The 13,739-nt window shown below is 35.0% G+C and overlaps 1 protein-coding gene across 2 annotated transcripts in view; it reads left to right on the top strand.

The window, feature by feature from the left end:
- The window catches only part of LOC130443763 (runt-related transcription factor 3-like), a 66,765-nt gene that overhangs the window by 4,758 nt on the left and 48,268 nt on the right, over positions 1-13,739 (top strand). The gene's annotated exons all lie outside the window — the stretch shown is intronic.

Raw genomic sequence — 13,739 nt, 5'->3', positions numbered from 1 at the left:
GAAGCCGATCAGGCTCTTTGGCTTGAATCCTTTGATGTCGTTAGGTAGGTTACTAGTATTTTGCGCCCATTTAGCTGGAGCAGTTGTTTGGTGAGAGACAAACGGAGTCCATCTGTACGGGTCTTCGCTTATCTCATGCCGGGCGTCTCCATCCATCTCTGCCGAGTCCATCTAGCGAGAAGGCTGTTGAGAGACGTAATGACTGCGCTTTTGGCCACACCAAGGATGGGTTCTATGCCCATTAGTGGGTTTCGACGATCCCAGACTGGCGAGTGAGTCCGCTTCGCCGTTGCCTTTGTTGCTCGAGTGACCGGGCACCCAAACGAGTTGGAGCTTGCACTCTCTTACACTCCAGCACTAACCACTAGCCTAGAGTTTACCTTAGCGAATACCTCGTCTTGGAAGGCGGTAGCGTGTTCCCCAAGCGAAAAAGATTCGCTTATTTTGGGGTGTTCCCCGCAGAAACCTGCAACATTCCTCCTAGACTCGTCTGTGTGCCAGGTGGATCCATTATTCAATATAGCGGGATTGGAATCACGATTCAACTGCTCCCGATCAGTGATGTGTACCTCCAGATCCTTATTATAAACGGTCGAAGGCGTTATTTGGTCGCTGCCCATCGTAATAATTGGGCATTCACCTGTTTATAGATACGGTAGACATCGCATTAGGTGGACTAGGCTTTAGGCTAAGCAGCTGATAGTGATTAAACTTTTTCTGTAACAGTTTCGTTACTAAATCTGTCCGAATTTACCACCGTCGCACAATGTTTCGATTGTCAAGCTAGGTGGACAAAAGTCATGTTCAGAAATCTAAAATTTGGTATCGGAATAATATAAACAATACTCCAAAACATTGCAACATAGTGTTTACGTTTGAAACACTCCACCTCTTGAGTAGCGACGTCCAAAGGTATCAATCCGTGTCAACATTGAATAAATCAGTTGGATTCCAGACGTCATTTCTAACACACAAATCGAAGCTCCTAGTTTCATATAAATTAATTGTTTTCTCTTTAAGTTCCTTTCGTCCAAATTTAATTTTGAAAACCTTACCAGCGACTCTGAAAGGCAAATTAAAATGAGGTTGGCGAGTTATGCCTCCAAAATTTTTGATAAATTGGCTGGGTAAAGAAATCAAATTCGAGGTTCGAAGTACTGTGCCGCGACCTTCCGCATCATTTCAAGGTTCCACTAAAGTAGGAAGACCACGGAAAAATTGAGGTTGAGGAAAAGTTGAGGACCTCGTTCAATCGCGTAGTGTTGCGGAATTAGTGACTGCTTCGGAAGTAGCAGTACGTGCAAAAGGGAAAACATAAACGAATGTCCAGTAGCTGCTTCTTCTTCTATTATTTAGACTCTAAGTCAACAACGCACACATACAAGCAGACTAGAAAGTGGTCTATGAAGGCAGGTCATGACTTCTTGCCATCCTATTACTGTTTAAGTAAAGCAAAACAAGCCTGTTTGCCACCAAACTCAAATCTGGTGCTGAAATCAAACTCCAAGCCATATTGGATAAAATAGTTGAGCGCTTGGTAGAAGCTCAAAAAGGTGTTATAGGTAGTGTGGTTCTGGATTCATCGTTCACTCTTATAATGGGGGCTGTGACGGAAGTTTCTTTTGGCAGAATCCTCGACCATCATCTACAATGTTTTGCCGTCCAATCAAATTTATTTTCGCGAAGGAAAACTCTGAACTGACGCTAGTGGAAACCCATAAGGTCTTGGAGGGAAATGCTTCATTTGCGGTGCTACTCCAACTACGATGAACGATGTTTCAAGGCACTTTGACAGCAATCAAAATCATTTTGGGTTTGGTTTGTCAACTCTTCATGCGTGGATTCGTTGTAAAACAACGTTCCGAAGAAATTAAACAACGTTTCAAACAAGAAATGGGACTAATTGTGGACAAACCAAAGCCAGGATTCGGCTCAACTAATGACTGAAACACCTCTCGCCGATTTTTCTGCAACCCTGAATTGGGTGCACAAATCGCAGGATAGGATGTTCAGCTCATCAAAAAATTTTACGTAATACTGAGTACATTGTCCTCTGGCCTCGAAATACACATACAGAAGAATTTGAAAACTTCTGTCTAGAAATCAGAGAACTTTATTTTAGTTTTTACTCATGGTACTATATGCCAACGACGGTACATAAAATCCTCATTCATAGCACAGAGGTCATAGAATCTTTAATAGTTCCAATTGGCCAGCTTTCAGAAGAAGCCCAAGAAGCAAGGAACAAAGATTGCCGCAGGTTCCGGGAGCACAACACCAGAAAGTGTCCACGTGTTACCACAAATACGGATTTAATTTCAATGTTGATCATAACATCTGATCCTCTGATCAGATGTTATGATGAAGCAGGGTCAATTGTGTACAGAGGTTTTAAAGTTGATTGTATTTCCTACAGTAGAGCCTCGACCTTTATCAAATATGCTTCAAAACGAAGAAAACCCAACTGACTCTTTTTCATCAGACGAATCAGTTTGATTTAATGGTTTTAGTTTATTTATTCTATTTTTAGTCTTTCGTACCACTAGATTCGTGAAACGACACACTGTGCGTCGTCAAAAATTTAGTCAATTTCCAAATTGCCACTGGTTTCGCAATAACAAACGTCAATTTTCACATATACAGTGGTGCCACTACAGTGACTTGCTAGTGACAGTGTGGACACATGAGAATGGCCGCCATATTTAACCCAAATTCAGCAGATTTAACATTTGCTTTTCTCACAAGATCGTGATTTATATTTTCTAATACAGAATCAAAAACTTTTCAAGGTTTCAGTAGTATTTTTAACTAAAAAACAATACGAGAATCATTTATTTTGTATCGTAGTTTGGTTTAAACATGGCCGCCACTCTCAACTGTCTATAAAGTCACTGTCACAACTCATTAGCGCCACCTATTGTTCGATTTTAATAATTTGGTACTATAAACATTGCGAAAACTTTGACTTAAATTGAATATTTTAAAAATTTTTCGTTTTTGAGAAACAAAAATTATTTTTTTTATTTATTTTAATACCAAAGATATTTATTTGAATAATATAAAGTCCAGAAGGTCTATTTTATTTATTCAATGACGTATTTGTCATGAATAAACATCTATTCGAGAAAATATATAATAAAATGACCTCGTACACGAATGCTGGTTCATAAAGTTACTTTCCAATTTTTCTGGAATAATTTTATTAACAAATTTCGCAGAATCTATTGGGATTCCCTAATAATTCCAACGCAAATGCTATATTCAAATTTTTCCATTTAAAGTTTGTTCTTTTTTAACAAATAAATTCTACGACTTCTGGACAGATATTTTACAAACTTTTGAGGATTGGACCATGCTTGAGAAGAGAAAGACTGGAGCTCTTTAGATTATATATAAGTAAATTAACTGAAAAAATGTTGTAAAAAAACTACCTATTCATTAAGTTTTATAACCTAAATGTATTTTTTAATTAAATTTATTAGACGATGACATCTGAAAGTTGTTCTGTATTCATTTACATACCGAAAGTTGCGTTTTGAGTGTTCCATGTAGTACAAATGACAGTTCCGTACTGCAAAACACTTTCGGAACGCTCTGGAGTGACTCTAGTCACTTCAAAGTTGACAGTTGACAGTTTCACTTCGATGATTGTTAAATTTCTTAAATTATTTGTTTTATCCGAAGTTTTGTCAACATTAATGAATAACAATAACTACTTCTGATCTTTTTTGTGCTGTGAATTAATGAAACTACAATTATTATATTGTAATAAGCTACTTATTAATAATAAAATATTTGCAATAATTTCCGTTGTTTTACGTAACTACTCCCCATTTTCCTATGAGTGCAAAAGCCTGTAAAAACCAAGTAAGTTACGAAATTGGGTTTAAATCTTATTTCACAAAAGTAAAAACCAAAAATTTCACTTAAAATGTGAAGTTACAAATAGAATCGCAAAGGGAGTTGTATAACTGCACTTCGAACCAATTGCTTAGGACAGCTGTGATTGTGAATAGTTGTCTGAAGATGGCGCTTTAAGAAGAAGAAGAATGTAATGCATTCTAGCTGCCATATTGCGGTGGATTCAATTGCAAAGTTTTTTTCGTCTAATCAAACCCAATCGGGATTGGATTGAAAGTTTTTGTAATAAAAATCATACGAATGTTTCTAAAATAAACAAGGCATTCTATACTTCGTTCTAAAAGTACCAATTTCCTTCCCGTTACGTAACAGAATCATTTTTTTATTTCTTAAGTCATTAAAAATTCTCATCTGATAAATAATCGTATCTTTCATAAATTCAAAATGTATCAGAGCTTCGTGGTGAGGTACTCTAACCAACAACCTGCGGATGTGGTTGGAATTGTCATAAAAATTCCGCAACTTTCGTGATTGTAACATTTGAAACAACAACTCGAATATTTACAAAAATCAGTCTTAAAACTAAAATATTTACGAATGTTGTACGTTTGTGAAATCTGTCTTATCTAAAATATTATACTGATACTGATTATACCGTTATTTTAAACGGAATGCTATGATTTTTATTAAATTTTTGGAATCTACGCGAAATTTTAATATAACTTTATATAAGGCATCGTATGTCTAAAGTCCACCATTTTTTAATTATTTCACATTTTCGAAATTTTTGGACATTAGCAGCCTTCCACTAAAAAACTTATATTTCTAAGTTTAAGTGAGTTAGGTCTAATATTTTTGGGATTCGGACAAACAATACTTATAGCTATCAAAATCTGTGAAAACCTTGATAAAACTTTGTATAGGGTGTTCAGAAAATGGTGCCGAATTTTGCTATCTAAAAACTTCCAAAACTAAATTTCAGTTTTATGAAACTTCCGGTTACACCGTTATTTTAAATGGAATGCTATAGTTTTTATTAAATTTCTGGAATCTACGCGAAATTTTAATATAACTTTATATAAGGCATCGTATGTCTAAAGTCCACCATTTTTTAATTATTTCACATTTTCGAAATTTTTGGACGTTAGCAGCCTTCCACTAAAAAACTTATATTTCTAAGTTTAAGTGAGTTAGGTCTAATATTTTTGGGATTCGGACAAACAATACTTATAGCTATCAAAATCTGTGAAAACTTTGATAAAACTTTGTATAGGGTGTTCAGAAAATGGTGCCGAATTTTGCTATCTAAAAACTTCCAAAACTAAATTTCAGTTTTATGAAACTTCCGGTTACACCGTTATTTTAAATGGAATGCTATAGTTTTTATTAAATTTCTGGAATCTACGCGAAATTTTAATATAACTTTATATAAGGCATCGTATGTCTAAAGTCCACCATTTTTTAATTATTTCACATTTTCGAAATTTTTGGACACTTGCAGCCCTCCACTAAAAAACTTATATTTCCAAGTTTAAGTGAGTTAGGTCTAATATTTTTGGGATTCGGACAAATAACACTTACAGCTTTCAAAATCTGTGAAAAACTTGACAAAAATTTATATAGGGTGTTCAGAAAATGGTGCCGAATTTTGCTATCTAAAAACTTCCAAAACTAAATTTCAGTTTTATGAAACTTCCGGTTACACCGTTATTTTAAATGGAATGCTATAGTTTTTATTAAATTTCTGGAATCTACGCGAAATTTTAATATAACTTTATATAAGGCATCGTATGTCTAAAGTCCACCATTTTTTAATTATTTCACATTTTCGAAATTTTTGGACACTTGCAGCCCTCCACTAAAAAACTTATATTTCTAAGTTTAAGTGAGTTAGGTCTAATATTTTTGGGATTCGGACAAACAACACTTACAGCTTTCAAAATCTGTTATTTTATTGTAAATAAACAATGTTGAATATTTGAAAGCTATTTTTAATTCTAAACATTTTTTCTTTATAACAATTTTCGATATTGATTACTCTAGAGCAAAAATCACATTTTTTGACAAACCTCGTATACTACTGAAAATTTTTAACATCTGATGATTGAATTTTAGGTTTTGTACCATGCAGAACATTTTATAAAGAATAACTTTTTTTCGTAAAATTAATAATAAAAAAGTTTCCCATATGCCGCCAACTTACGTGGACAAACTGTATATATTTTTTTCTTTGGGGTCGTATAAAAGATATCGTGTATGCTTCGCCGTTAATTACAAAAGAAAACTGTCAGGAAAGAGTTCGGAATGCATTTCGAACTCTTTCACCACAAGAAATTCGAAACGCCACTAAGCACAGGTTTTTCAGAAGAATCCATAAATTTTTGGAAGTTTGGGACGACCATTTCGAACATTAACTTAAGTTTAATTTTTGGTTTTGTTCTTCTCTTTGTTTAGCGTTTTTAAAGTATTTTAATTTTTGATAATTTAACTTTTGATATTCATTGTTCGCCGTGACAATTAAAAACCATGAAAATTTCAGTTTTTTCAAGTTTCTACACAAACCGTTAAGTTGAGATTTATGAATTTACTAACGAAGTCTCCTTAATTTAAAGTGTAGATTCCAATGGTAAAGAGAAAAATGTGGGCTGCCATTTGAAAAAATTTAGTTTTCGAAATTTTTAAATATCGAAATTAGGCCCTTTTTTCTGAACACCTTATAGAAATTTTTATCAAGGTTTTCACAGATTTTGAAAGCTGTAAGTGTTATTTGTCCGAAACCCAAAAATATTAGGTCTGACTCACTTAAACTTGGAAATATAAGTTTTTTAGTGAACGGCTGCATGTGTCCAAAAATTTCGAAAATGTGAAATAATTAAAAAATGGTGGACTTTAGACATACGATGCCTTATATAAAGTTATATTAAAATTTCGCTTAGATTCCAAAAATTTGATAAAAACTATAGCATTCCATTTAAAATAACGGTGTAACCGGAAGTTTCAGAAAACTAAAATTTAGTTTTGGAAGTTTTTAGATAGCAAAATTCGGCACCATTTTCTGAACACCCTATATAAATTTTTGTCAAGTTTTTCACAGATTTTGAAAGCTGTAAGTGTTATTTGTCCGAATCCCAAAAATATTAGACCTAACTCACTTAAACTTAGAAATATAAGTTTTTCAGTGGAGGGCTGCATGTGTCCAAAAATTTCGAAAATGTGAAATAATTAAAAAATGGTGGACTTTAGACATACGATGCCTTATATAAAGTTATATTGAAATTTTGCGTAGATTCCAAAAATTTGATAAAAACCATAGCATTCCGTTAAAAATACCGGTGTAACCAGAAGTTTCAGAAAACTGAAATTTAGTTTTGGAAGTTTTTAGATAGCAAAATTCGGCACCATTTTCTGAACACCCTATACAAATTTTTATCAAGGTTTTCACAGATTTTGAAAGCTGTAAGTGTTATTTGTCCAAATCCCAAAAATATTAGACCTGATTCACTTAAACTTGGAAATATAAGTTTTTTAGTGAACGGCTGCATGTGTCCAAAAATTTCGAAAATGTGAAATAATTAAAAAATGGTGGACTCTAGACATACGATGCCTTATATAAAGTTATATTGAAATTTTGCGTAGATTCCAAAAATTCAATAAAAACCATAGCATTCCATTTAAAATAACGGTATAACCGGAAGTTTCAGAAAACTGAAATTTAGTTTTGGAAGTTTTTAGATAGCAAAATTCGGCACCATTTTCTGAACACCCTATACAAATTTTTATCAAGGTTTTCACAGATTTTGAAAGCTGTAAGTGTTATTTGTCCAAATCCCAAAAATATTAGACCTGATTCACTTAAACTTGGAAATATAAGTTTTTTAGTGAACGGTTGCATGTGTCCAAAAATTTCGAAAATGTGAAATAATTAAAAAATGGTGGACTTTAGACATACGATGCCTTATATAAAGTTATATTGAAATTTTGCGTAGATTCCAAAAATTCAATAAAAACCATAGCATTCCATTTAAAATAACGGTATAACCGGAAGTTTTAGAAAACTGACACTAGTTCCAGTACTATCTCATATACATATCGATTCAGCTCGTCGTGAAAAACTTTGTACATGATAGAGAATATACACCAAATACTGGGATAAGTTTTCCTTATTATTTAGATCCCGAAATGCTTCAATTAGGTGCAGAAACACTGTCATACGATGTTCCAAATAACCTGTTGAATGCTTGTTGGGATTTTCCCGAGCCTAATAGCGACAATTGTATCGATCGACTGTACCACCTCATGAAAATTTCATAAAATATCAATCATTTCCTTAGAGGACTTAACCAGAGGACTTTGTATGGATGTAGTTTTTCTTTTTTTGAAAACATGACTACAAACGAATGAGTAAATTTTTGTTTTAAGGCAATCTCTGTCGAAGTTGCATAAGGGTAGTTTTGTAATGACAGCAATGACTGTCGTCAGAACCTACCATCCTTAGAATTTCTATCTTTTCTCTTTGTAAATTTTGTAAATGGTGTGACGCTTATTGTAGATTCATCATACATTTTACGATGGGTCCAGTATAGTCCCAGACTTGGGCCAAGTATTCAGAACTCTGACCCTAGCTTGCGATCCGTTATCCAATGTCCCCCGCTTGGTTTGGAAGCTTCGACCAGGCCTCGTTGCCCTGATAAACCCAACACTGATCTGCATCCCATTATTACTTTTAATGTCAAGATGTCTATTCCGAGGTTGGATTACGTTTGCCAAGGCCAGGTTAGCCCAAGCTAAGCCTCGTCGTTCAAGTCTGAGGACTCCTACATGGAAGGCCCTGATAAAGTATAAACTGCTTGATAGCAAAACGATATGTACTTCTGCACTTCCTAAGAAACCAGGCGACAAAAAAATACTGTTGGTTCGATACAAGCATCGAATACAACATGGAGAAATTATGGAGATTCCTAAAGAAACAGGAATTAACACTAAGAACGTGTGTCGTTCGCGATTGGTTTCCCTTCTGGCATACAAATGCTGGTATACTATTCAAAATTGACAGTTCTACTTGGCTCTAATGGAACTGAGGCGACATGTGCAGTTATTTCGCAAAAACATTCCATTTGCTACGAAGTGATAATCCAAAACGAATAAATCTTTTCGACAGCCAAATATTCATGAATTATTAAATGTATGCGACTGGCACTGGTGCCCAAGTATGCCTCAATCTCTTGGTATGTCACACGACGATTTTGAGCGACCTTCAATACTAAGATTGAATTCGGAAAACCAGGGAAACACGGTGGATGGAGATGGTGCTTCATCACCAAGAGTCGAAGCGAGTTGTTGGTTTAATCCACGTCGAAAGTCGCGATGAATTTCTAAGTATCTAAATAGAATTCGTACATTAAAATATCACATTTGACACATTGACAGCAGTGTTGCCATATTTCAAAACTTACGAAGCAATAATCGTGTATACCGTACCTTCTAAACTTGGTTTAGAGGCCGCCACTTGGATATCTCTCAATTTCATGTATTTTAGAGACAAATATTTAAAAAAAAATTAAAACAAACACTTTCGTCAATGATTTATAACATTAATTTCCAAACTATGTACGAATTTTCTTTTATTCGTGCGTGAAAAATCGAACAGAAAGAAATAGATCCACGGACCCGTCATTAAAAATTTAAGGTGCAGTTGTTGTATGGCACATGGCACGAGAATAATATTTTACCGCATTTCATGAAAAAGAAATTACAATAATTGGGAGTCACATGTGGCATTCGCCAAACTATTGCTTTCTTGTTGATGCGTGGTAGGTAAGGACGAATTCTTTGACCCCTTTGCGTGACACTCCAACGTAGTTTCATTATCATTTGAAAAGAATTATTTAGTTCGTTTTATTCATCGCATAAAGATAAATATACGACTCGTGGAATGTTAGACACTACAATTTTAAACGGACTTGAAACTTGTATCCATTTGTTGCACTGTATTCTTTCTCTTCGGCCTTATGTTTCTTGTTTATTTTTTCTTTTATTGGTTCCTTCTTCTATTACACATTCTATTCTTCTGTTTTCGTTTCTTCTTCTATCCCATACGTGTGCGTGTCTTTTTTTCTTTTCATTAGACGTTCATTGTCTTTTTAGATCTTTATATCTTTTTATGTTAATGCAATTTGACTTAACATAATTTTAATCTTTCTACGTATTTTCATTTTATCTATTTGATTATAGAAGACTCTGTTTCCCTTTTTTATGTTTGTATATCTTATTCACAAAGAATCAAAGACTTCTATCACCAATGGGAGCTTTCCATTTGCCCAGTTTTGTAAATAGACAGGATTTAAACTGGCTGGGTAACAATTTTGAAAGAAACTCCTGAAGATGATTTCCATATTTAGGTACTCCAGATACCCGGAGGGCTGATTACTCTTGTCCGTATCGATAAAAGCCACACAAAAACCATTCCAGTGCGAATTCGGCTTGTTTATATAAATATTTCATTAAAACTCCTGAAGATGATTTCCATATTAAGGCACTTCAGGTACCCGGAGGGCTGATAACCGTTGTCAGTATAGATAAGCGCCACCCAAAAACCATTCCAGTGCGAATTCGGCTTGTCTATATGAATATTTGAAAAAAACTCTCGAAGATGATTTCCATATTTAGACACTCCAGGTACCCGGACGGCTGATAACCGTTGTCAGTATAGAGAAGTGCCACTCAAAAACCACTCCAGTGCAAATTCGGCTTGTTTATATGAATATTTCAAAAAAACTCCTGAAGATGATTTCCATATTTAGACACTCCAGGTACCCGGAGGGCTGATAACCGTGGTCAGTATAGAGAAGAGCCACCCAAAAACCACTCCAGTGCAAATTCGGCTTGTTTAAATGAATATTTCAAAAAAACTCCTGAAGATGATTTCCATATTTAGATCCTCCAGATACCCGTAGGGCTAATTACCCTTGTCCGTATCGAGAAAAGCCACACAAAAACCACTTCAATGCGAATTCGGCTTTTTTATGTGAATATTTCAAAAAAACTCTCGAGGATTTTTATAGATTATAGTATACCAGATACCGGGAGGGCTGGTCCCTGTTATCAGAATCGAGTAAAGCAATTCAAAAATCACATTGATACGATTTTCGGTTCGTTTATGCAAATTTGAAAAACAAAATCCTGAAGATGATTTCCATATTTAGGCTCTCCAGGTACCCGGAGGGCTGATAACCGTTGTCAGTATAGAGAAGAGCCACCCAAAAACCACTCCAGTGCAAATTCGGCTTGTTTATATGAATATTTCAAAAAAACTCCTGAAGATGATTTCCATATTTAGACACTCCAGGTACCCGGAGGGCTGATAACCGTTGTCAGTATAGAGAAGAGTCACCCAAAAACCATTCCAGTGCAAATTCGGTTTTAATATAAATATTTCAAAAAAACTCCTGAAGATGATTTCCATATTAGGCACTCCAGGTACCTGGAGGGCTAATCACCGTTGTCAGAATAAAGAAAAGCCACACAAAAACCACTTCAGTACGAATTCGGCTTATTTATGTGAATATTTCTAAAAAAACTCTCGAGGATGATTTCCATATTTAGGTTATAGTACACAAGATACTGGTTGGGTTGGTCCCTGTTATTAAAATCGAGTAAAGCAATTCAAAAATCACATTGGTACGATTTTCGGTTCATTTATGCAAATTTGAAAAAAAAATCCTGAAGATGATTTCCATATTTAGGCACTCCAGGTACCCGGACGACTGATCACAGTTATCAGTATAGAGAAGAGCCACCCTAAAGTCACTCTAGTGTGAATTCGGCTTGTTTATATGAATATTTCAAAAGATCTCTCGAAGATGATTTTCATATTTAGGTTACAGTACACCAGATACCCGGAGGGTTAGACCTCGTTACAAAAATCGGGTAAAGTAATTCAAAAATCATACTGATAAGATTTTCGGTTGATTTATGCAAAATAAAAAAAACTCCTGAAGATGATTTCTATATTAAATTACTCCAGGTACCCGGATAGCTGATCACTCCTGTCAGAATCGACAGAGGCACCCAAAAACCACTCTAATATGAATTTGGCTTGTTTACGTGAATATATCAACAAAAATCTCGAAGATGATTTCCATATTTAGTTACTTCAGATACCCGGAGGGCTGATCACTCCTGATCGAGAAGAACCACCCAAAAACAACTCTAATATGAATTCGACTTGTTTATGTGAATATTTTCAAAAAAAGTCTCGGAGATGATTTCCATATCTAGGTTACAATACACCAGATACCCGGAAGATTGATCCTCGTTTTAAAAATCGGGTAAAGCGATTCAAAAATCACATTGATACGATTTTCGGTTCGTTTATGCAAATTTGAAAAAAACTCCTGTAGATGATTTCCATATTTAGGCACTCCAGGTACCCGGAGGGCTGATAACCGTTGTCAGTATAGAGAAGAGCCACCCAAAAACCACTCCAGTGCAAATTCGGCTTTTAATGTATAAATTTAAAAAAAACTCCTGAAGATGATTTCGATATATAGGCACTCCCAGGTACCCGGAGGGCTGATGACCGTTGTCAGTATAGAGAAGAGCCACCAAAAAACTACTCCAGTGCAAATTCGGCTTTTAATGTAAATATTTCAAAAAAATTTCTGAAGATGATTTCCATATTTAGGCACTCCAGGTACCCGGAGGGCTGATGACCGTTGTCAGTATAGAGAAGAGCCACCAAAAAACTACTCCAGTGCAAATTCGGCTTTTAATGTAAATATTTCAAAAAAATTTCTGAAGATGATTTCCATATTTAGGCACTCCAGGTACCCGGAGGGCTGATGACCGTTGTCAGTATAGAGAAGAGCCACCCAAAAACCACTCTAGTGCGAATTCGGCTTGTCTATATGAATATTTGAAAAAAACTCTCGAAGATGATTTCCATATTTAGTTTACAGTACACCAGATACCCGTAATGGTGGTTACCCTTGTCAGAATTGAGAAGAGCAACTTAAAAACTAACTTGATGCGATTTTCGGCACGTTTGTGACAATGAAAATTCTCGAAAATCATGTCCAAGTCTACGTTCCGGTATATCAAAGGTGCAGAGGTTAGTTTGGGTACTAGATTCAAGAAGGGCAACCAAAAATCACCCTTTTTCGATTTTCGCTTAGTTATTTGTATAAAAAATCCTGGAGATGATGTCCGTCTAAATTCTAGACTATCAGGTACAATAAAGTTGAACGGCGATGTCAGATTTATGAATAGTCTAAAAACCACCACCATTTCATAGAAAAATGCTTCAGAAACCTGGGATTTGTCACCGTTGCCAGATTCGAGAAGATCGAGGTATCGAGGTGGCGGTTAGATTGTTAGATTTGAGAAGACTTCAAAAGTCACCAAGACATAATTTTCGAAATTTTCCTAGAAAGCTTTTGAAGATGATTTCCAGGTGCACCAAGTCCTCAGATGGTTATTACAGATATGAGCAAAAGCTTTTAGTATTAACTAGCCACCATTCTAGTTAAAGTATAGTCTTGAATCTGGTTTTTCGTCTAAGTACTTATTTCAATTTTCTGCCAAAGAATTTGTTTCTAATTGCCTCACTACTCCAAGCATTTTTGTAATCACCAACCGGATTTTTTTCGTTGAAAACAAATTTATTACATACATTACCCATTTTTGTTTCTTATAACTTTAAGAAGTGATTGTCGGCTTTTCACTGAAGATTTTGTGGTTCTAATTAAAAAATTAAGCATTTTCAAAAGGTTTGTCGTATTGGGAATACCCAACAATGGCTTAATAATATATTAAAAAGCAGTAAATGCCAAATAAAGCTGCATATTTTAGTACCCTTCGACACGTTCTTCAATATAGCA

Source organism: Diorhabda sublineata, chromosome 1, assembly GCF_026230105.1.
Source record: "Diorhabda sublineata isolate icDioSubl1.1 chromosome 1, icDioSubl1.1, whole genome shotgun sequence".
Classification (NCBI taxonomy): Eukaryota; Metazoa; Arthropoda; class Insecta; order Coleoptera; family Chrysomelidae; genus Diorhabda; species Diorhabda sublineata.
This window is presented reverse-complemented; position numbering and strand designations above follow the sequence as displayed.